This window comes from Heterocephalus glaber, unplaced genomic scaffold (assembly GCF_053883595.1).
Source record: "Heterocephalus glaber isolate CG9 unplaced genomic scaffold, H.glaber_assembly_v1.0 deba00001673, whole genome shotgun sequence".
In the NCBI taxonomy this organism is placed as follows: Eukaryota; Metazoa; Chordata; class Mammalia; order Rodentia; family Bathyergidae; genus Heterocephalus; species Heterocephalus glaber.
Window position 1 is genome coordinate 13,340,473 of NW_028258410.1, and position 20,739 is coordinate 13,361,211.

Genomic DNA, 20,739 nt, shown 5'->3' on the forward strand with positions numbered 1-20,739 from the left:
TCCCGCCGCTCAGGGACCCAGCGCCTTATTGAGGGAAATTATCATAGCTCCTCCCCGGGGGCCGGCGGAGGAGCGGGCAGGGCGGCCTCTGCCAGTCCCGGCTAGCTCCGCCCCGCACCCGCGGCGTCCGGGACCCCACTCGCGAGGCTCGAGAAACCGAGAGCGGTGCCTCGGTACAGCACGTGGGGACTGCGAGACCGAGGCCCCGAGCGCCTCCCTCCGTCATGCGCCACACCCTCGACCCCTCGACCGAGCTGGCACCGGGATCCAAGCGCCCGAGAGCCCCGAAAGCCGGCTGTCAACACCGAGGTGCCCTCGGCTCCTAAACGCACGCCCCACCCACTCGCCCCCTCGGGCTGGGGCCCCCATCTGCCCGCCCCACGGCCCCGGGAAGCAGTGAGGAAAGGCTTGGGGCGTCTGCCCCAGCGCCCAGGAGACGGCCGGCGTGGGAACAGCAGCGCGCCGCCGCTGTGGCCCGCAGCTCAGTCTCCCGCCGCTGGTTGCAGCCGGGGCACCGACTCCCCAGCCCGGCCCGGCCCTGCGCTGCCGAGCATTGCCCGCCCCCAGCCTCAACTCTCCCTGGAGAGAGGTGCGGGCCGGACTCGAACCTGAGCCGGGCGAGCGGGGTAAGGAGGCTCCGGACGTGGGAGGGGGCTGCAGGGAGCAACTCTTGGAGACGGAGTTGGAGGAGGAGGTGAAAAACGAAACTTCCTTCCATATAAACCTTGTCTCCTTCCCCTAAACCTAAAAGCAACGTTTAATGCTAATTTTTAATATACAGAAAAGAAATTCTTTGAACCAATTATTAATTGAACCAATTCTCATGGCAAGAGAAAAGTTGGTAATGGGAGGTGGGTTTTTGTTCGAACAACCTCCTGGCTCCTGGGGCTGGATTTAAATATTCCAAAGGAGTTGGAGGTACAGAGAATTTCGATTTGAGTCTAAATCCAATCTTGTAATCATCACTATCAGTACAAGATAGCGCCCTGGACTCGGAATGGATCGGACCCAGCACCCACAGAACACGGCATCCCCCACCTTCCTGCCCCTCTCTGGTTGGGTGAGCATTTCTTTAGATTCAGGTGGGCCTACCATAAATAACTAAGATAAAATTAGATGCCCTCCGAGCGAAACGCCCCTCCTCTCCTTAGCAGTCAGAGCCGAGGTGTCTTTCCGACAAGATGTGCTAAGAGAACTTTGAAGTTGGCACCGCTGGGTTTTTCGGACCAAGGGTGTCTGTCTCTGTGTGAGGGGCTTTGCTCGGAATACATAGGACCGAGCGTTCAAAGATGCGATCCTGATACTTCGTCTCCCGAACACCGGGCCCCTGGGGTGGAATAACCGCAGAAGGCGCGCGCCTGGAGTTGGGGTGCGGGAGCGGGGCACCTGCTCAAACAAGACGCCCGGGCCGGGAAGGTGGGGTCCCAGGCTCTCGCGAGAAGGAGGCTGCGGCGCCCCGGACTCCCAGGTCCGGGACACTGGCCTCTCCCTCCGCCACGGGCCTTGTGATCTCGGGTTGCTCTCCAAGACCCGATCAGGATACAGCCTGAAAGTCCCTCGTATCGACTCCTTCGCCTCCCTCAGTGTGGCGCCAGCAGTGGGCTGCAGGTCTTACACCCCACCCCGAGCCCAAGCTGTCCTTCCCAGCCGAGCCGCCCGGAGGGACCGAGACTCCCGCCTCCGTCTAGGGCGGAGGCGAGGGAGCCGCGGGCCGCGGGGGCTGCACCGCCTCGCGGGAGATCCAAGGGCCCGGCGCTTGGCAAAGGCGCCCGGCAACTGCAGCGCAGCCCTCCGCGCGCGAAGGCGGCTGGAGCATATAGATCCTCTCCCTGCCTGGGCGGACCCTGCCCCAGCACTACACGCCCGGCTTCAGACGGCCGGGATGGCGCAAGCCCAACTGAGCCGAGCTCCGGTACCGGCCTCCCGCAAGCTCCACCCCTCGCCCACGCCCACGGGAGGACGCGCCCTTGGGCACCACCCCACCCCCGCACCTAGCCTAACAGAGGCGAAAGGACAGATCCTCCCCTGTGAAAGGGGGGGATGCCGGGGTGGAAGGCTGGGGGGTTCCCCTCTGCTGCCCCCTAGGGAGCCTGCAGTCTTACACTCCGGGCTCAGACGCGGCGTCTCCGAGTCGGCAAGGACAGCAGAGCCGGGCTGTGAGCCACCTCCACCAGGCCCGGCCCAGGTGGGCGCCCCCGGAGCTAGGGTTCCCCGCCTCAGGCCGGAGTCTTCTGCGCCCCACCCCCACCCCAGAGCGAAGAAGCAGGCCGGCGGATGGAGCTGGATCGGGGCGGGCCTAGGACTCCGGTTCCTCGCCCCAGGGGAAGGGGGGCCCGGGCTGCAGGTGGAGGCCCCCAAGCGCTTTAGGGGACACCCGCCACGCGCTGGGCCTGTCCCACCCCTCGGAACAGCGCGAGCTCCGCCTGGGATCTCAGTCAAAGGCGGGGGGGGGGGGGGGTCCGAATGGGACAGAGGAGCTGGGCCGAGGCAGATGGGGGCACATCCTTGCACCCACCCTCCGGTCAGGGACTGACACCCGCTGGGGTTTAGAAAGTACCCAGAACTGTCAGAGCCCACCAAGGCACCTGCCTCGGGATCCTACCGGCATCAATTCTCAGGCAGCCCCCCAAAATTAATTAATTGATGAAAATAGCTGCTTTTGTTTGCAGTGCTAGATATTGAACTGAAGGCCATCACACTGAGCTATATTTACATTCCCGAGCCCTGTTTAATTCTTTCTTTTGAGACAGAGTCTAGCTAAGTTGCCCAGACTGGAACCTGTGGTCCTCCTGTCTCGGCCTCCCAGAGTGCTGAGACTCCAGGGTGTGTGCCACACGCCCGGCTAATGTGCCTAATAGCGTGCGAAGCAGGCACTGCATACTTACAGTGAGGCCTCGGCCTCAGCCCGCTCCAAGTCGCCCCAGCACCAGCTTCCAACGCACTACCAGGCCTCAGAGCGCAGCACCTCCTGAGCCTTTAGCGCGTCCTTACAACAAACTACTCTTTACACAAAAGCAAGGCGAGGCAGAGGGCCCTTGAGGTCCCCAGGCTCCTGAGGAGACCCGTCCGTTTCTGTCCCAGATCTCCTGCGGTCCCTCATTTGTACCTCACTCTCCGTAAGAAACGTCGCAGGCAAAGCCTCCCAAGCTGCCCCGTTCCATAACCAGCAAAGGCGGATTTTGAGTCTTCCAACTGCCTCAAAGTCACAAAGTTGCTTAGTAGTCAAGGCCACCTTCCTAGTGGCTCTTGGGGGCCCATTCGAAGACACGCCTGGCCGTCCCCTGCGCAGCCCCGGGGACCCCGCCGGCTAGAGGCCGCGCGCACCTGGCCCGGCAGCGAGGCAGGCTCCCCGGAGCTGTCACTCCTCCACGGACATCCCCGGAGCTGCCCGGTCGACGCAGGCCAGGCTGGAGGTCTAGGGCGGGACACTGGGTCTACCTGGAGGCGTCCGTGGCTCGAGGTCCGAAGCCGCCACTCACCTCCGGGCCAGCTAAGCCAAACTACTTATCTTGGTCGCCGCAAGGGGAAGAGGAGGCCCACGGTGGCCAGACGCTGGGAGGAGCAGACCGGGCTCCCGGCTCCAGTCTGGGGCGGGTGCGGCCTCCCGGCAGCGGCCACCCGCACTCAGGCGCGCGCCTGCCCCCACTGCCATCCCTCCCTCCTGGCAGGGTCCTCCGCTTGCCTCCTCTCCCTGCGCTCCGCCCAGGCCTCTCTCCTCACCCTTAGGAACTGGAAATTCATGTTGCCAGCTTCTCCTCTGTGACCTGAGTTTTAAGAGTTCCAATCACCAGGAAAGAGCTCCCCCAGGGCCGAGTCCAGAGCTGTAAACTCCGGCTGGGAGCGTGTATTTAATTAACGGGGAGGGGGCGGGGTGGGGTGGGAGGACAGATGCACAACCAAAACAGCTGTCGGATTGGAAGACACACCTGAAAGGTCTCCCTTACTCCTCCCCTGCCCTCCTCCCTCCTGGAAACCGCCAGCTCGCGCCCTCTGCGTAGGGTCTTCCCTGGCCGGCTGCGTGGTCTTCAAGTTTGTCTGACATGCAGTAGGGGGCTCCTTCCGGCAGATTTTTTAATGTAGTGTGTCTTGCTGGCAAAAGACATTGTTATTTGTTTGTTTGTATTTACTCATTTATTTACTTTATCTCCACAGCCGGAGCTGTTAACATTTCCGTGAAATCTGAGCCCTCGTGTCTAGCTTTCATCTGACTTCAAGTTCCAGGTCCAGGTAAAATGAAGCCAGGGGTAGTGAATTCTATGGGTGAAGGCGGTGGGCTGGGGGGGGGGTGTCTTCCTCAAATGCCTGAGTGGTTTTGCACCTTGGTGATCACGAGCTATTTCCCTTAAGGAAAGAGGCGAAGTACCCAGGTTTGGGGGGAACCTGAGAGCCCGGTAAAATACAATCTTCCTGGGGAAGACTATAAATATACAAAGAAATAAGCGCTCAGGGCGGGTCTACTCCCCCAGACCAGCCAGGAGCGAGAAAAGTAGACTGCTGCAAATTTTCGGAGTCCTTGCTGCTTCTCCAAAACCTGCCAGGACAACCCCAGCAGCTTATTTCACAGGGAGACTGGTTGCAAAGGAATCCCAAGTTCCTCGAAGGCCCTAGAAGAAAGAAGTGTCAGGAGAACCCCAACCTCCAAAGCATCTCTTTGACCCCAGAACCTTCAAAGCCTCGGTTTTTTAAATGCACGGAGGGATCTTTATGACCGAGCCATCCAAAGAAAGAAATGTAAATTTCTACCTTGTGCAAAACAAAAAGTGATTTAAGTACAGCCACAGTTTCATGGAGAGGGGCTTAAACATTGTGTCTTGGAGCAAAGAAGAGGTGAACAGGAAATTTAGTCTTGTTTGGAAGTGGAAGTCGGATTTTTAAAAACTGTTTCTTTGTTTTGGTGCTAGAGATCAAATCCAGGACCTGACTCCACCACTGAACACACTCTACACCTCGTAAGTAGGATTTTGACTTGAATATTATTTTATTGTAAGAGCAACACTTACCATGCTGTACGGTCCTGAATAGGACCCAGGTCAGACCCTACACCTAGTGAGGTGGGGCGGGGAGCGGTAAGGCTGATTTGCATTTCTTTAGGGTTGGGGTTTCCTTTGTGGTTGTTTTCCTTGGAGAAGGGATTGTAGTTAATATATCTTGTTACAGTTATTTTTCAAAACGAACACAAAGTTGCTGTTGAACATCCTGATTTTATTTAAAATTTAATCCAGAAAGGAAGTTTTTTAAAAATTATTGTTACATGGGCCGAGGATTTAGGTCCGTGGTGCCACCACCTGCATCGCAAGCACAAGGTCCTGAGTTGGATCTCCGGTACCTCCCCCCAAAAACTATTGTTACATGTTTCTGGTTATTTTTTTTTTGGTTGTTGTGATTGTATCTTTTATAATTAAAAAAAAAAAAAAGATGCAGTAACTCCTCAGAAAAAGGGACATGTTGTCTGTTACACTACAGTAATGGTGCAGAGGTACTGGGAGAGGTCTTGGATTTTGATCACACACACACACACACACACACACACACACACACCTGCCCTGGGGCAAGGTTCAGTTCTTCCCAGGACCCTTTTCCTGTAAGTTCCCAGCTTTCCAAGATACTCAGAACCAACAGGGTCTCCAGGGACACTTTGGTCCACTTTTCTTTCTTTTTTTATTTTTATTTTTTGATTTCTTTGAGGCAGGGTCTCACTGTGTGGTTCAGGCTGCCTTTGAACTCACTCTTAGCCCAGGCGGGCCTTGAACTCCAAGATCTCCTGCTGTAACCTGTAACCGTCCACTTTTTAAAGCTCCAGGCGCCAGGCTGCAGTGCCTTCAGGTTCCTCCTGTGTCCTCCTCACCTGGCACACAGAGGTTGGCTTCCTGGCTCTGGTGCCAAACTCTGCATCCTGTGTGTCGGGACCCCTTTCAGTGGGGCAGCCAGCCTGAAAACAACACCACTGAAAAGCCCCCTGTGTCTCCATGGCACCCCAAGGAGTCAGAGGGGAGCTCTAGCCAGCAAAAATCAACACCGAATTAAATCTGGAAACTAAAAAAAAGAAAAGTGTATCCTACTCTAGGTCTACTGTTATAAATACTGACCTCCAACCCCTCTTTAATACCAGGTATGCCAACACAAAAAATTTTAGAGAAGACGTGTGTGTGACTATATATTACATCTCTTATGTGTATAATTTCTCTCCACCACCAACAAAATCTTTAGCCTCCAAAACCAAGAATTGGAAAATGTCTTCAGCCAACATTTCTTTTTCCTACACAGCTTAGATATCTTGAAGAGAAGTGTTGTAAGTTGGACAGACCCTAAATTATCCTGGGAAGCAAGAGCATATTTTTGTTTTGTGCAAAGCCACGGGACTGCTGGAATCAGACTTACTGCAAGCACATCCGGTTTCATTTATTTGTCAGTTCGGAAGTTGTCATCCACTAGAATCCTGGACTTCCGTAAAGCAAGAGTTCTCAAAGTGAGGGCGCAGTCCAGGCACCTCGCTTCAGGGTGGAAACTCGTGGCCGCCACACCCCAGACCCCCCAGACCCCAGGTGCTCCAGATGACTCTCCCCCACGGCCTCGCCCACGGCCAGGCTGACCCCGGGGAAGGCCAGGGTGTGCTCCTTCCTGCGTTCACGTGTGAGATCGGGCTGTACAGTGAGTCAGATCAGTTCCCAAACCAGCTCTGCATAAATTAAGGGGTCCCTGGATTCCTCTTTGTGGTCCAGATCTCAGAACTCTTTATACTGAAAGGATGCTGTTCTTTAATCTTATCACAAATTGGCCTTTGAGGGCCGGGGATTTAGCTCAATGGTTTTGCGCCTGCTGCACAAGAGCAAGGACCCCTGTTCCATCCCAGGTACCAAAAAAACCAAAAAAAAACCAAATTGGCCTTTGAAACGGCCAGTTTAACCAGCTCCAAACCACTCCTCAGACTTTGATTTTATTTTGTTTTATAAATGCCTTTCATTTGTGTACACAGTGTGTTATAAAAATCCTCTAATTTGTATGGATTTGGGAGAAACAGGGAAGTAAGGAAATAGATCTTATTAATTCAAACAGGATGTTTTTTAAAAGTAGAATTTTAGGGTCGGGGATTTAGCTCAGTAGCACCACCCCTGCCTTGCAAGCGCAAGATCCTGAGTTCAATCCCTGGAACCAAAAAAAACCTAGAATTTGAGCGCCCGATGTGGTGGGTCATGCCTGTAATCCTAGCACTTTGGAGGCTGAAGCAGGAAGAGCAACAGTTTGAGGCCACCCTGGGCTACATAGTGAGACTCTGTCTTGATGAATGAATGAATGATACAGATAGAATCTGATTGTTTTTCCCTGTCTGTATGGCTTCTCGCTTGTCCTGTGTGCTCCTCCCCACCCGAAGGATTAGATTCTAAATCCAGTTTTGAAATTTTACCCAGGAAAACATTAAGGCTTCAAAGAGGTGAACACCAGAAAACAAAACTTCTCCAGCACCTTCCATGTGAAATAATCCTGTTTCTTGCCTGAACTCCCAGTGTGAGGACAGGTCAGAAGCAACCCAAGGGACCACCAGTGCCCCAGACTCCAGATGACCCTGGGAAAGAGGACCCACACTCCCCATGGGGCTGGAGTGCAGGTGTGGGAGGAAAGTTGAACATATGAAAATGAATGTAAGAAATACACAATGAATAAAATAGCAGAATGTTAAATAAAGACAAGCTCTCTGTTGTTTTACTGCCCTGGGTCATGTAGTAGAGACAGGTATCTCCCTTCAGCTCCAAGTTCCAAGCCCCTCTTCGTTCCCTACCAAGTGGGTTAATGAGAGTGGCTGATCTGGAGATGGAGCTCAGGGGTAGGGCTGGTTTAGCATGAACAAGGTCCTGGGTTCAATCCCTAGCACTGCAAAAAAGAAAAGAAAGGAAAAAGCTGAGCAAACTGTATGTAGGGTTATTTGATTGTTGGTTGAAACTGGGGATAGAACCTACGGCCTCACCCTTCTTAAGCACATGGTCTACTGCTAAGCAGTACACAAAGCCCTAGTTTTGTGGGGTTTGTTATTTTTTGTTGTTGTTTATGTTTTGAGATGGGGTTTAGCTGGCCTTAACTTGCTATGTAGACCAGGTTGTCCTCAAACTCAAAATTCTCCTGTATCAGCCTCCTGAATATTGGGATTACAGGTGTGTACCCGGTCCGGTATTGCCCATTATTGTGCTCCTGTTTTTTGACTGTAGAACTTTGTTTCTGTTTGGGAGGCTATGTGGCTAAGTGCATATAGGGGCACATATTTTTCTTTGCCTCAGTTTCGCATCCAGCTGGCAAGGCTCTGGCAGCTATAGCCTGCTCTGCAGAGGCAGCAGACAGAGGGCAAAGTCACTTTTTTTCTTTCTTTTTTTTTTTTTTTTTTTTGGTACTGGGGGTCGAACTCAGGACCTTGCACTTGCCAGGCAGGCTCAATGCCACTGAGCTAAATCCCCAGGCCTGCAAAGTCACTTTTTACGTAGGCTTCCCCCAGGGCTGGAAAGCTGATGTGGACCTTCCCAGAATGATCACTTACTATGTAGCAAATATTACAGATAGGCCCATTTGCTTGTAACATCGTATTATTACTTATGCTTGTCATTGGTTACTCATTCTTTTCTCTCCCAGCAGCTGCTCCCTCTACCCGAGGCTGAACCCCCCTCCTCAGGCTGACCACACACAAGCCTCCCCGAATCAGAGCCCTCCCTGCACCCCCCCCCCTCAGCCAAGCCCACCTCCCAGGTCCATCAGCCCAGTCAGGAGCTGACTCATCAGCAAATGTGACAAGCTTCCAGTACTTCCCTCCTTCCTTCCTTGCTTCCTCAGGGCCTTCACTCGATGTTTGGTAAACGGAACCCTGTGCTCCAGAGGCTCCCAGAGGAGACATGCTCATTCAAACACTCAACACTTGGAGGGGCCCACTGTGTGCCCGGCCCTGTTGTGGGCTCTGGGAGCCATAGCAGTACCAAAGCTGATGGCCAAACTCATGATGCTCATATTTGGGCAGTGTGAATATTTATTTATTTATTATTTATTTATTTTTGGTACCGAGGATCGAACTCGGGTCCTTGTGCTTGCGCAGCAGGCGGTGAAACCACTGAGCTAAATCCCCAGCCCCAGGATGAATATTTAAAGAGGTGTGTGTGTGTGTGTGTGTGACAGTTTTCCAACCATGGAAAATAGATGGAAGGAAGGGAGAAAGCAAAGGAGGGAGGAAGAGAGGGGAATAGGGAAAGAAGGGAGGGAGGGTAAAGGAGAGAAATGCCAGAGGGGTGTGGTGGCACATGCTTGTAATTCCACACTCTGGGAGGCTGAGGCAGGAAGATCATAAATTCCAGTTTAGCCTGGGAAAATCAGCAACTTAACTAGACCCTGTCTCAAAATTTAAAATAGAAAGGGGGCTGGGAGGTAGCTTACGGCAAAAGCCCTGGCTTCAATCTTCAGTACCAGGAAAAAGAAAGAAGAAGAAAAAAAATGCCAGAGGTCAAAGATTAAGCAGAGTTCTGTGCTTGCCCATGGCTGTAAGTCTGCAATGTGGCCTCGGGAGGCCAGGATTAGAAGTCCAGCATGGAGCAGAGAAGACAAAAGGACACTAGGACAGAACTGAGCCCTGGGGAGGCAAGACTCTTCTGGGCGTGGGGACCCATGACCTGGGAAGCCAGGCTCCTGGACGGAGCCCATGGTCTGCAGAGAATGGGGCCCACGATGCCACTGTCCCCATCTACCGCTGAGCTGTGGCCCAGGGTGGATGCCTTTGGAATGCTCTGCCTCACTGCTGAGCAGTGGATTTCCTCGTTCACTCGACAGACAGTTTGCCCACACCATCAGGTGCCAGGGACGGTGCAGAGGAGAGGTTGCGTTTCTGCCCTGGAGGACACAGGCTAACACTGCATCACACTGCTGCGAGGCCAGGAGGGGCAACAGGGGCTGGGAGTGGTGGGGACCAGAGCTCCTTCAAAGAGAAGACCCTTAGCCCAACATGGAGGTGCACGCCTGGAATCCCAGCACTTGGGAGGCTGAGGCAGGAGAAGCACCATGAGTTTGAGGCCAGCCTTATCTACATAGTGAGACCCTGTCTCAAAAAACAACAACAAAAAGAGAGAGGACTCTTCACCAGAGACCTACATGGTGAGATTGTTTGAAAGGCAGACACAGAAGGAAATGAAGTGGAAAGGCTTGGCCTGGTGGAGCACCACCAGCACTACGAGGCTGAGGCAGGAGGATCGTTGCTAGACGGAGGCCAGACTGAGTTCAAACTATCCTGAACTGCGGAGTATGGAGAACTTGTCTAAAAAAAACAAAAAGAGAAAAAAGGAAGAAAAATCCTCAGTTTTCCCACACCCTCGTTCCCAGAGAAACACACTTTTTCTATTCAAAACCTGTATTACGTATGATATAGCAGGTGGAGCAGATCCCACACAAAATGTATACTGTCGCTTGTTATGACTTCAGTAACAATGGTGGGCCACTGCTACTTCCTCTTCAGTACTTTGCTTTTGCTTTCCTCCTCCTTGGTTTCCTTCTTCCTTTCTTTCTCCTCTTGGTCCCTTTCGTCTTCCATTTTGTCATTCTGCGTTTTGTTTTGTGTTTTTTTGGTTGGTTGGAGACTTGTTGCTGATTTTATTTTTTTGTTGTTGTTACTGATTTGAAGTGTAACAATGTAACACTGATGATAGCACATTCCGAATGTTTTGTGTCTCTTTTCTCTGATTTAGGGCACTGCGCAGAATAGCAACTTGCACTGTTGCCCGCTGTGTGCCCTTTACTAGTCTGAGCCCTTTCGCATGGGTTATTCCACTTCATCCACACACAAACCCTACAGGCAGGATCTACCGCTGCTTCCCATTGCACTTGAGGCACAGGGGCAGGGGAGTGAGACACTCGCCAGCTGCCGAGAAATCCACTGGGAACTAAGCACAAACAATTCGGCCAAGGAGTCATCGAAGCAGCCCGGGGCACAAGCAAGGCGCCCTTGGGCTGTGCAGGGGCTGCCAGGGGACACCAGGTTCACTCGTTCTGGGGCCTTGAGCAGCACGCTGCTGTCTCTAGGGTGGTCCCACCCCTCCCACACCCGACAATGGTACAGAGAAAGGCCAGAGCGAAGGCTGTAGAGAGGTGACCAGACCAAGTCCTCATTTCTGCCATCAGGGTCCCCAGCCCCAGAGGAAACGGCGCGTTCCATTCTCGTCTTTTCAAATGTTCACTGCTCACGGGTGTTACAACTTCTGTTCTGTTTATGCTCTTTGCCCTTTTAAAATTTCTTGATTTTATTTCTTTATTTGTTGGTAGTGCTGGAGATTGAACACAGTGTAGCTATACAGACCCAGTATTTTGAGGCCAACCTGGGCTGTTTAACAAGTCCTGGGTCAGCCTGCACTATGTAGTGAGACCTTGCCTCCCAAAACAAAACAATAAAAATCTAGTATCTTTCACTGGCTCACTGGCACTGGTGAGGCTGGGATGAGGTCATGTCTCCGTGTAGGAAGGGCAATAGATCTAAACGACCAGCACCTGAGGCAGAGCTCTGGGATTATTCAATCAGTAGCTCCTCAAGGGGTGAAGGGCTCCCTCTGGGGACATTTGACAAGGTCTGAGATGTGTTCTGCTGTCGAGACCAGGGAGGGTACACTGGCATCTAACTGGGAGATAACAGTTCCTAACCAGAATGGCCCAGTGTCCAGTAAGCCTTGGTGAACAAAAACACCAGCCCCTGAGCAGCTGCCGCCGCTCTGCCCATAAAGAACAAGGAAGCATCTATGAATCTCACAGACCTGCTGTCCAGCCAATGCCCCAGACAGTACCCACAGGGGGTGAGGGCAGGCGATAAGGTGGAGGGTAGCCTTGGGAACAGTGGTTAGCAGGTGGGAGTGAGGACACAGCCTGGGTGAAGAAATGCTCTAGGTCTTTCTTCTTCCAGTACTGCCTACAGGTACTGTGTGTACACTAAGCCGGGGAGCCTCAGCAGATGAACCTTACATTTCTATCTCAAAGAGTGAAAAAAATAAAGTATTTGATCCCTAGAAAGAAAGTAATTAAACCAAGTGCAGGAATCCTAAAGAAATAAGTTGGCCCAGTGCAGTGTGTGTGTGTGTGTGTGTGTGTGTGTGTGTTTGTGTGTGATACACCCAGGGCCACCGAGCTACACCTCTAGGCTTTTCAAAATTTCTTATTTTGAAACAGGGTCTGGTGAAGTAGCTAAGTAGCCCAAGCTAGGTTCAAATTTGTAATCCTCCCATCTCAGCCCCCCAAATTCTGGGTTATAGGCACATGTCACCACATCCAGCTGGTCATTATTTCCAAATAGGTTTAGCTATACATATAATGATACTCTCACAATATATATTTTGTACTAATTCTTTTAAAATGTATTTTGTAAGGCCAGGGATTTAGCTCAGTGGCGCTGTGCCTATCTTGAAAATGTAAGGTCCCGAGTTCAATCCCCAGTACCAAAAACAACAACAACAATAAAATATATTTTGTAAATTTAACACTGAGTGGCATTGCGGCCATTGGATAGCCACATGCTGAAGAATGAAGTTAGACCCTTATCTCACACATATACAAAAATCAACTCAAGCCAGGCATGGTGGTGCATGCCTGTAATCCCTCACAGCACTCGGAAGGCTGAGGCAGGAGAATTGCCATGAGTTGGAGGCCAGCCCAGAATACATAGTGACTTCAAGGCCAGCCTGAACAATACAAAGAGACCCTGTCTCCAAAAACAAAACAAAACAAACTCAAAGTGGATTTAAATGTAACACCTGAAACTATAGAGCCACTAGAAGAAAATGTGAAGAAAAACTCCTTGACATCAGTATGGACAATAGTCTTTTGAATAGGAACCAAAAACATAAGCAATGAAAATAAAGATAGATGAATGGGATTATATCAAACCAAAAAGTTTCTGTACAGCAATATATAAGGAACTCAACTCAGTACCAAGAGAACACAGTAAGTCAACTTAAAAACAAGCAAAGGATCTGAGTGGATTTTTCTCCAAAGTCACAGATGGCCAGCAGGTATATGAAAAATGGTTGAAGTCACTAGACCTCATTTTCAAAGCTGCTGTGCAGAATGTCAAAATTTTTGTTGTTGTTTTTGAGCCAGGGCCTCCCTGTGTAGTTCAGGCTGGCCTTGAACTCACTGTGTAACCCAGGCTGGCCTCAAACACATAGCAATCCTCCTGCCTCAGCCTCCCACGTGCTGAGATTACTGGCGTGCGTCACCATGACCAGCTGAGGACTTCCTAACATGCTCCCTGGTGCTTTACATGTGGCATCTGGTGCCGAGCATGTAGACAGCACTCAGTGAAGACTTGTTTTATGAATGAAGACTTGTCTTTTCTCTCACATAGAGAGAAAATGGTATTCTTGGAAGCAAAGTATTTGTTTGTTCCTTGCACACAGTGAAGTCGCACCGTAAATATGGGCTGGCTGTCACATCTGGCACTACAGAGGCCCCCGAGAGTCAGGGCTTGGTCCCCTCAACCGTGAGACAGGAAATCAGGGAGACACAGAACCGGCCCAGGGCCCGGCACCAAACACAGCAAAAGCAGCAAACTTCAGACTCAGCCTCAGGGAAAGAGCAGAGCCGTGTGGAGGGATGGCGAGGGGAAGGAAGATGCCTAGGAGGAAACCAGGAAAGAGCCCGGGAGGGACCATGGAGGGGACAGCAAAGGCCACGGGCCACGGCAGGCTGTGGCCACCGCTGGGAGCCATTGTCACCAGGCAGGAAGCTTCCAGGGTGGGTCTGGCTCTTGGCTGGCAGAGGGGCCCCCAGAGCTCTGCGGCAGGTCTGGGTCACATCGATTTCGGGACAACGTCGGGGGTCCTATTGCTCGCCTCTTGGGCTCTGTGCAGTGGAATTTTCCCGAGCTGCCTGACATCGCAGCACACACAGGCAGGAGGAGAAACTTTCCATTAAGCAAGACGTTAAAGGAACTTGCAAAACCTATTCTCGTCGGATTGTTCTCATAGTTTTGGAGAATAAGATTAGTTTTTTAAAAACGTGTTTTGGGTTAATATGTAATGAGTTTGTTATTATCACTTAGAGTCAATAAACAAGTATTAAATATGTCAGTCATTTTGAATACAGTGAGTATTGATAACCCACATAACGAAAAGAAAATAGGATTTCAATCATTTTTTAAAATGCAAATAGACTCTGGGCTGGGCTGTGGCCTGGGGAGGGCCTGGGTGCCTGCACGACCCTGCATTGGATCCCCAGGCCCCTTAACACCTCACCCCACAGCACCTACAGTAAAGAGGTCTTAACCCAAAACCCTGAAAACCTCTGCCTCTGGCAGCCAGCTGCATAGCAAGCACTCATTTATTGCATGGTTAAGTGGATAAATGAGGGAATGCACGACTGAATAAGTAAATGACTCAAGAATGATGTTTTTAGATACATTTGGGATAGAAGGTCTGTATCTCTCAATATCCCAAAGAAATTTTCCCTCCTAACCCTCCAGCTTCCTCCTTGTAAAATGGGGGCCCCAGGAGGCCCTGACTTCCATCTTCAGTAATGAAAAAGGACAAAAAAAACAGACCTCCTTAGCTGGGCAAGAGGTAGCCTTGTAACCCCAGCTGCCGGGGAGCCTGAGGCAGGAGGACTGTGAATTTGGGGTAGCCGGCAGAGCTTAGGAGGCCCGTCTGGGGACAAAGGGAAAAGCAAAAACATCCTGCAGCAGTTAATAGCAAAGGGCCCAGTGAGCGGAGCCCTGGGCTATGAATACAATGGGCTACTGGGGCTGGGCTTCTGACGCTTTGCCTCCACCCTCGGGGACCTCTAGGAATCTGCCTTCTCCTGTCCCTCCTCCTTCCCCATCGCCTTCCTTCTGCCTTGAGTGTCTCCTTCTGCAGGACCAAGGGGGCCACTGAGGAGGCTGGAGGAGGCAGGAGGAGGAGGCGGGTCCCCAGGAGTTTGGAACCGGGCCCATACCCAGCAGGGGGTCGCCCCCAGGTCCTGCAGCCTGGGACAGCACCTGGATGCTTGTCCTCCCTCCTTCCCTCCCTCCTTCCTTCCTTCCTTCCCTCCCTCCCTCCCTCTCTCCCTCCTTCCCTCCCTCCCTCTCTCTCTCTCTCTCTCTCTTCCTTTCTTTGTCAGAGGATTGCACCTAGGGCCTTCGCACTGAGCTACATCCCCACCCCCTCTTTCTAAAATTTGTCTTCTTGTTTGTTTTTCACGCAGTCATGCCAAGTTACTAAACTGCCCAGGCTGGGCTCTCACTTGCTGTCTTCCTGCTCAGACTCACAGAGCTCTGAGATTATAGATGTAATTGGCCCACTGTGCCCAAGAGGCCCTGAGTCTTTCAATTAACTTTCACAATTTCTACTCAACCCAACCCCCCAATTTTTTGCCTGTCAACGAGGGGATGGGCTGACAGGGAAGATCCCCACCCCCACCCCGGCCTCAGTACTGGAGTTGGAGCAGGTGGAACTTGGGAGTTTGGGTGCCACATTCTACCAGGAAGGCTTTAAACTGGACAAGAGAGGACCAGGAAGGTGGAGTGGTTTCGAGAATGGGGCCTAAACCCTCACTATAACCGGGCACAGGGGGCTGGGATTTTGTGCTCTGATCCAGTTGATCCCCCTGGCACCCCTAGGGCACAACGAAAATGGACCTCACCTCCTCACCCCTTGGAGGAGTTAGTGCCCCTGGAGCACCACCCAGCCCCAGAGCCAGACCCTGCCTCGGGTATGGGAGGCTCCTGCCTCCCCCAGGAGAAGACCCCTGGGCATGGGATGTGGACTTCACTCTAACCTAGAGGTGGCGAACACATGGCGCGTGCCTCTGCGATGACATCATCAGTTGTTTGAGTTTTCTTTTCTAAACTAAAACTTCAGTATTCAGGTTTGATTGCACTGTGGCACTGGGCGAAAAATAAGTGGGTCTGGGGTCACAGTTTGGGCACTCGTCTCTGAAAGTTCGCCGTCCCTGCAAGTCTGACCCACAATGAGCGTCACAAAGGCCTTGCTCCATGGCAGCCACTCATGCAGAGCAGGCCCTGCAGAGGGCAGAGGTGCCAGTGCCCAGCCCTGCATGGCAGCGACCTCAGCTGCCTGGGCACCAGGCGCCACCCCATCTCAACTTCCAGATGCCCCTTGGGCCGGGCCTGGGAATACTGCCATTCACAGATAAGGAAACTGAGGCTCAGGAGTTTGGGGCCAGGTTAGAGTCAGGGCAGTGGGTACCCAGCACGACCTGGTCCAAGGTGGGCATCTGCGTGACTGTGCTCAGCAAGGGGCTGTTCAGGAGCTCATGCCTGGGCCCGGGCTCTGGGTCCGGTCCGTCTTCCTCCCTCACTCAAAGTCATCCAGCCTCTGTCAGCTTGCATGCATCTAAACTGGAAATGGCAGTGTCCAGGGTCCACGCAGCTCCGTGGCACTGAGGCAGGCCCGACCGATCCGTTCTCTCCGCCTTGGGTGTAAAGCCACAGGTGCCTTTTCTCGGGCCTACCACCCCAACCCGGGGCCTCAAGGTGCCTATCCTAGCCCTGACGTCTTTTTCCCAGGGCCCCATTACAAATCTTTAGGCCCTGGGCTTCAGGTGAACAACAGAGCCTGCATCCTTGCTTCAGGGGCTTCCAGCGACAGCAGGAGTCAAACCTTGGCACAGATTGCAAGGAGTCAGGCCTGCTGGAGGGGGTGCTGGGGGAAGAGACAGGCAGCCAGGCCTTGTGCAAGGGGAGACAGCGTCAGAGCAGAGCAGCTGGCCTGAAATCCCGGGGCTCAGTGGGCCAGAGAGAGGAGGTCCTCGGAGGAAGCAGAGGGAGGGGACAGGACCAGTGGCCCCAGGGGCATCAAGAGCCCCCCTGTGGAGCTAGGACACTAGAGGTAGGTGGAGAGCTCTCAGTTCAGCCATAAACATTTATCTATCGGGCCATCTACAGTGCTTAACAGACCACTTGGGCCCTAGTGACTGTTTGGCTAGCAAGATGCTTTTATTGACTGCACAGTGGCGGTGGCGGTGGGGGAAGAGACAGCTCTTCCTTCTCGCAAAAGATACGCTCTGAGCACCTGCTGTGGGTTCCAGGGCTGGCTGGGTGAGTGACAGTGGGGACAGAAGCAAGCAAGCTCTGAGCTCCTGCTTTCCCGTGAGCATGGAGACGGGACAGTCACAATCACAGACACCCGGGGCACCGCCTACCCCTGGGACAGAAAGGGAAGTGTGGGAAGGGAGGGGCTTGGTGTCTCAGAGGGGCGAGAAGGCCTCTGTCCGCAGGCAACTCCCCACTCCCACCTGGGAACCCCAGGCAAACAGGTTTCTAGTACCTGTCCCTCAGGGCCAGGCAGGTAGCTCAAGTGTGATAATCTCACACCAGGTGCTAAAACCACTAGCTCTAGGACGAAACTATTACCCTTCTTGATGGAGACGCCTTTTAATATAGCCTGTGGCCTAGCAAAAGCCACCTGGAGGCAGTTCAGCACCCGGAGGCTGCAAGCACTTGGGAAATTCGACACTGCAGAATTTAATGAACCAGAGTCTTCTGGAGTCCTCAGGACCTGTTGCAGGTTCCTTCGGTCTTCTGTCGGGCAAAGGGAAGACAGGAAGGCTACTAGGAGGGCTTGGCGCTCTAGTGAGGTGTAGCTCGGGGACACCTGTGCAAGACAAGTCTTGTCCTTCAGCTCATTTAGTGTGTCCCCCAGTGTGCCCCACGCTCACCTCCAGAGGCTGCTCGTCTGTGCATTAGGACGGACACTGCTTCTTCAGTTCTCAGTTATGATTAAGACCTTTATACGCTCTGAGTCTTAGTTTTGCACACATTTTTGAAAAGTTTTTTGTTTGTTTTGTTTTTTGCCGTACTGGGGGTGGGACTCAGAGGCTTCCTTCACACTAAGCAAAATCCCCAGCACTTTTTGTAAAGAATTTTTTAAAATCTTGAGACGAGCCCATATTAAGTCACTGGGCTGCTCAGGCTGGGCTCAAACTTGTGATCCTCCTGATTCATCTCCTTAAAGTGCTGGGGAAACAGGCACGGCCACCACACCTGGCTTACGCCTAGAATTTTTATAAAGATCTTCGGTGTCTCACATGCATTTATCATCAAGCAACATTCTTGGCCATTCTGCTTTCCCTGCGGCCGTGGCTCATCTTTAATGTCTACCCAGTCTTGGGGTGGAAAGGCCTGGGGGACTGTCTTTCCCATATTTCTTGACCACTTATATATTTTTTCCAGCACACTACCTGTTCACGCCGATGCCCAAGTTTCCCCTGGACCAGCTTTCTGTTCTGTTTCAAGCATTCTCACAGAATTTGCCCCTTAGGTTTGGGTCCTGAACGCATATGGAATTGTAAAATATGCTTGGGGTCTGAAGAGGAAGGCTTATGTCACCATTTCCAATTAGAGAGACATTCTCCCAGCTGGCATGGTGGCACATGTCTGTAATCCCAGCACTCTGGGAAGCTGAGGCAGGAGAATTGTAAGTTTGAGCCCAGGCTGGACAATTTAGCAATTTAGTGAGACCCTGTCTCAAAAAAATAAAAGGCTGGGGATGCAGCTCAGTGTGAAGGCCCCCAGTTCAATGCCCGGGCCCGAGTGGGAGGGTCTCCCCTGTGAAGCGCCATCTTGGCCATTTCCTGATTCCCTTCTCCGTGACCCGTGCCCATCTCAGTTCTGATATATTAGATACATCTGCCCCTGTACCAGCACCAGCTGGACAGCAAGCCTCCCTCATGTTCCCATGTTCCTTGTCACCTCTTGTCACTAGATTCACCCTCCACAGGGGTTTAGGATCTATTTGACTTTTCCCTTGCCCCAACCCCAACCCCAGACTCTTGTAACTAGGAGTAGAATTTCTATTCCCATGTGGATGGAGACCTTTTAAGGGTTCTAAGGTATCCATACTAATGGGCTAAGATTGTGTTGCTCTCAGGACAAGAAGGGACAGTAACAAACCAGCTCCTTGACACGGAGCCCTCAGGTTACAAAAAGCTAAAATTCCTGACGGATGACCTGGAGGGTGGCCACAAGGGCATATGGACCTTAAATGACTCACTCACCTGAAGTTCTGGCCTCAGGTAGCTCCTGGCTGCTTCTGCTCCGGGCACAGGTGTGGCAGTTCCAGGCTCCCAGCCCCGAGGGTTAGGGTTAGCAGCACCAGGTTAGGGTGATTTATCTTCAGTTACATATTTGTATCTTAGGAATCCTTCCTACAGATTAAAAATGAAAAGCTGGCGCACATATTATATCGTATTGTATAGGTCACTATTTGGTAGGTACTTCCCCCGATGGATGAATTCTCTGCTCTCCCAGTCCACCGACCTTTGTGAGACACCTTGTCTGTCCCAGGGATGATATGAGTGTGTCCAGGGTGTGCACACCTGGTGTGCACAGCAATGAGTGGGAAGCTGTGAGGTGCAGGCTCTGACCCCTCCCATGAGCAGAGCCCAAGGTGGGGAAGCCCCGGAGCACCTGCCGTTTGGATAGGTTTGGGGGGAGGCCTCCTTTGGCTGAAGTGTGGGTGAAGGCATGTGCAATCATTTTATTTATTTCTAAATTTATTCATTTCTCACCGGACATGGTGGTGCACACCTGTAATCTTCAGCCTCGGGAGGCTGAGGCAGGAGGATTGCCGGGAGTTCAAGGGCAGAGTGAACTACACAGTGAGGTCCTGTCTCCCTGCCTCCAAAAAGTTTATTGACTTATCATCATCTGTCTCTTGCACTAGAATAGGGGCCTGGGAACAGGGGGACCCTTTTTGTCCCGAAGGGCCTGGGTGCTGGGTGCTGTGGGCTCTCACTCTTGGTGGGAGGAAGAAGAAACCACTGCCAGCCAGGAAGATCCGGATCTGGGGGAGAAAGCAGACCCAGCGGAAGTGGCTGGCTGTGCGGTCCTCTGGAGAGCAGACGGCCAGCCTCAAACCGTGACCCCGCTTGGCTTTCTCCTAGATGGCATCTACTGTGCCTCTACTTCCCCGAGACTGGGGCTGTACCTGGAAGCTCTCATTTCTAGAAAGGTCGTTTGGGATCCTCTGTGTGTAGCTTTTGCTTTGAACACAGCCTTTGAAGGTATGAAATGCCTTACATTGTGTCTGCCAAATTTTCTTCTTCCTCTTCCTCCTCTTCTTCTTCTTCTTCTCCTCCTCCTTTTTTTATTTTCCTTCTTTTTCTCTTCCTCCTCCTACTTTTTCCATTTGCCAAGTTTTAAAAGCTTCTCAGGCTGGACATGGTGGCACATGCCTATAACCCCAGTACTTGGGAGGCTGAGGTAGGAAGATTACAATGTGTTCTTGGACTAGGTAGTGAGTTCAAGACCAGCCTGGACTACACAGCTAGACCCTTTCACAATGAACTTTAAAAAAAAGCTTCTCAGGTGTTCCCCTGGCCTGCTTTAGAAATACAAAATCAGAAAGGGAGAGGTGGTTAGATGGTAAAAAATTATTATTAACCTCTTGGGAATGGCAATCCTGGGGGCTAGGGGGCTAGAACAACGGACTGAAAGTGTGTATTTGTTAGGGATACACACTGCTGTGTTTCTAGGGGCTGTCTGGGAGGCGTCTTAAGACCCTGGGGGGGGGGTGCTCCAGGGAGAGGGTGGGTCTATGCACAATTCTTTCTACTTTTGCATATATATGGACATTTAGTAATAATAAAAAGGAAAATGGAAATCAGAGGTGAGTTTCATTTTCAGAGAGGAGGTGGCCCAGCTAGAGCTGAAAGAGGGCCAGGCCCTCAATAGCTTCCAGTCTTATTCTAATTAGCATCATTGTTGTTTAAGAGGCTGGTGGCCAACTGTGTCTCCACAGCGGGCCT

General features: G+C 52.1%; 1 long non-coding RNA gene across 2 annotated transcripts; it reads left to right on the forward strand.

Moving 5' to 3' along the window:
• LOC147822172 (uncharacterized) lies at positions 1-20,466 on the forward strand. 2 transcript variants are annotated; one of them, XR_015446126.1, is made up of 5 exons: positions 1-626; positions 973-1,060; positions 4,153-4,227; positions 4,902-4,949; positions 6,265-20,466. It is a non-coding gene; the product is annotated as an uncharacterized LOC147822172 (long non-coding RNA). The 2 variants fall into 2 exon arrangements; XR_015446125.1 differs by lacking the exon at positions 973-1,060.
• Positions 20,467-20,739: the final 273 nt, after the last annotated feature.